Raw genomic sequence first — 3,748 nt, 5'->3', positions numbered from 1 at the left:
ATTTAAAGAGATCTGAGTGAAGTAGACCTGAGCGTTCAAGACTAAGGACATATGGGATTGCAATAAATTAAATGAAAAACTAGGTATGAGAATCCACCCAAATTCTGTTAAGCTAAACATTAAGGAAATTGATAAAAATATAGAGCAATATTATTATTTTCAATACTTTTTTGTTTTGAAAATTATAGTTTTTTATTAAATATGTATATTGTAGATTACTATTATTTTCAAGTAAATTACCAAGTAAATGTTTTTAAATTTTGCTTTTTTAGTATAATAATTATCAATAGAGCTTTGTGCAGTGGCAGTATCATAGCCAATGAGGTTTGTCTGAGGCACGATTACTGCTAATTGAAAACTTTTCCCAATATCCCGCCATGACGACTTGAAACATAGTCGGCATTGGCAATTTTTGACAGTCTCTATGGAGACTGAATAAAAAAAAAATTATCAATAGATATAACTCATGTAAACAAAGTATTCTGGAGAACCTCAATAATGTTTAAGAATATAAAGGGGTCCTGAAATCAAAATGAATGCATCCTGCTGGTATAGAGTACTGTGGAGCATGGTTTGGAATATGGCCCTTAGTGTAAGTTGAATGGGATAAAATTCCATTGAAATGTTCCTAATCAGAATGCTGGAATCAGACTTAAATATTTAAAAGGTTATTTGGTGTACTGAAGAAGAGTGGACCGAGAGGGAGAGAAATTAGAAAATCTCTCAGCACTTGTCAAATAATTACCCACAGAGGTTTTCATGGGGACCTGAAGAGGTACAGTTCTAAAGCTGAGAGTTGAATTTTTCACATAAGAAAAAAATCCCGTGTGAAAACCACCTATATCTATATCTTAATTATACAGCTGAAGGTTTGCTATTATCATATTAATTTAAAAATATAGGATGAAACAAATCCTTATGATTCAGAATGCAATTTCTTTTCAGTTGTTTTTCAGACCCTGGTGAATCTATCCCAAGCCTTGATGTGGTACTCTGTGGACCTTATCTGGGCCCACTATATAAGTTCTAAGCAAAATGGCAAAATTATACTTTGGTGACATTATCTGCAAGATAAAACAGCCAGAAAACAGGGCTACATGCTGGCTGCATTAGGCCTTGCTTTTGCCATTATGAAATGCATGCTTCTATAAATTGGCAGTAATGGAATTTCACCTGCCTTTTAAATAGCAGTTTTCAAGATGAATAAAATGTTAGCTCTAACACTGATATACCACAAAAGTAGAAAACAAACAAATCAAACCAAAAAGTGTCTAATTTTATTATATCATTTGGTGAAATGTAGTGGGGTTTTTTCCTGCCAAATATCAACCTACAGAAACAAGAGGATCTACTCTGAAGTTCTATAACATTAAAACCTCATAACTGAATTACTATAGATGTTTTAAATATCTTTACTAAACTTTTCTGCCAATTCTAAGAAAAACCCAATGCTTTCACCAGCTAAGAAGTTTTAGCTTGTTATTTTTCCCCATAATTAGTGTTTCAAGAAACATAGTTAAAATGTCAGGAAAAACAGAAATTATATGTATTTTTTATTACATGAATTTCTGACCTTGTTCATAACCCTCTTTGTGCACTAACCAAACATAGAGGTAAATACCTACCCAATGTATCCTAAATACAATCCCACATGTCATATTACATCATACTCAGTAATTTCCTTTACTTACCTCTAGAAATGTCAAGACAAAAAGAAAGAAAAAAACTTCCAATAATTTTTTTTTTTCTGAGTAGAAAAGAAACTGGATGGCATTAAAGAATAAAATGTAATGGCGCGAAGAGAAGTGAAAATCTGCCATGGATTTCGTATAGTGTGGCTAATTTGGGCTACAGAGTACTATTTTAAGCTAAATTGCTCATCATGGCTTTGAACACAGAAAAGTAAGCAGAAGAAATATCAAATCATTAAATTCCTTTTGGGCCAGCTTCAAGCAGGCAGTTTTAATATTGCTGTTGACCAGTGGCAGAACAGAAACTATTTTCTTGGTTTTGTGATTATGAAACCAAATGTGGAGTAAATGCAAACAAACCTGTATTAAAAGGAACAGCTTCTCTGAAATGAAAGTGTGATATTTTTTAAGCACTCCTTGCAAACTAACGGAATTTACCAGAGTGAATTTTAAATACTATGTTTGAAATAGAACCTGATTTGCAAAAATTCATTTCACGCAATTTTCAAAACTGTATTTAAAGTAAAGCACACCAAGCTTATTTTTGCACAATAGCTAGAAAAAGGAAGAAACCCTGGCACTCGGTTTAATTTCCTTCTACTTCTCTCTATCTTCCATCCTTTGCTCTTGACCTGGTTGACAAGCTCTCAAGACTTCACTGTTCCTGCTTGGTAGAGTGGAAATTGCCGTATGAAGCAGGAAAGTTTAAACAGAAGCGGCATTGAGTGTGCTATGGCCAAGCTTACACCGGGCAGCTGCCAGCATCCTGTGATTTTGAACATTCCAAAAGGCCTCCATGTCCCCCAAATTTTTGCCCACTAGCTTCCACTTCAAAGCCAGAAATTTCCATAGCTTACACCCTTTGACCCAAAGAAGTGGAGACTCTTGCTTAAACACCAATATTACCCAGAAGATAACAGCATAGCAAGGTTTAAGTGAAAGGTAAAAGAATGAGCTTCTAAGAGTTGTGAGTCAGCACATTAGTGAGAGACTACAAAATCCAGACTAATTAAAGTGGAAATTTCATGTACAATGAACTTGTGTGGGTGAAATGGGAAAGTACAGTGTCACTAAACTGAGACCTTTGTGAATAAGTAACATGGTGAGTAATGAGTGCTCACTACCAGGATGAAATGAATCTTCCTACTGGAGCAGAAATCCAAAGTCTGGAGATAAAAGCAAGTAAGAAGTACAGGAAAAGCATGTGCCAAGAAAGCAAAGCAGATGTGAGTCAGAGGGGTTTTTCTCTGAGGCATCTTTTTGCTTGTGTGTTTGCTGTTGTTGTTTAAAAAGGGTCTCACTTTGTCACTCAGGCTGGGTGTCATGGCACGATCATAGCTCACTGCAGCCTGAGACTCCTGGGCTCAAGCCATTCTCCCACTCAGCTTCCTGAATAGCTAGAACTATGAGCAAGCACCACCATACCTGACTACATTTTTAAACTTTTTTTAGAGATGGAGATATCACTATGTTGCCCAGACTGGTCTCAAACTCCTGGGCTCAAGTGATCCTCCTTCCTCGGCCTCCCAAAGTGCTGAGATTATAGGCCCTAACTACTATGCTTGGCCTTCTCTGGGTCATTGTAAAGGTATCATGTAACCTTTACATGTTGATGAAAAGGGATATGATAAGTTTTGTACTCAAACATATAGAGATGATGGCATGGAAGTAAAGTGGAATTGTTCAGTAGGTTGGCACTAATGGTCTATAACTTAGGGAAAACAGGATTAATGGTTTTAGATAAAAGAACTTTCCATAATGGCTTGATGGAGGAAGGCGAAGAAGTGACATTGCCAGAAAAATATCTTAAAGAAAGTAGGACAGGAGCTATGGCTATGGGAACCAGGAGTAAGCACTGAGTGAGGAAAGAAGCAAGAGAAGGATTGGGGGACAAAAGAGAGGAGCCGGAAGGACACAGAGAAATAAAGGAGGGTACGGATTTCAAGAAAAAGACATGTAAACAACAGTGTCGACTGCCAAAGAGAGGCAATCAGAGTAAGGACATTCAAATGAGCCTCGGTGGAGCACAGCCTGGGTGGAGGAGGACAGCAGTGAGC

The 3,748-nt window shown here is 36.7% G+C and overlaps 1 non-coding gene across 1 annotated transcript; it reads left to right on the top strand.

Moving 5' to 3' along the window:
- The first annotated feature begins 290 nt into the window (after nt 1-290).
- LOC116554680 lies at nt 291-431 on the top strand. Its single transcript, XR_004270272.1, has one exon. It is a non-coding gene; the product is annotated as a U4 spliceosomal RNA (small nuclear RNA).
- Nucleotides 432-3,748: the final 3,317 nt, after the last annotated feature.

Source organism: Sapajus apella, unplaced genomic scaffold (genome assembly GCF_009761245.1).
Source record: "Sapajus apella isolate SASKATOON/1434 unplaced genomic scaffold, GSC_monkey_1.0 scaffold1, whole genome shotgun sequence".
Taxonomy (NCBI): Eukaryota; Metazoa; Chordata; class Mammalia; order Primates; family Cebidae; genus Sapajus; species Sapajus apella.
The sequence above is the reverse complement of the archived record's forward strand: the minus strand, read 5'-3'. Positions and strand labels throughout refer to the sequence as shown.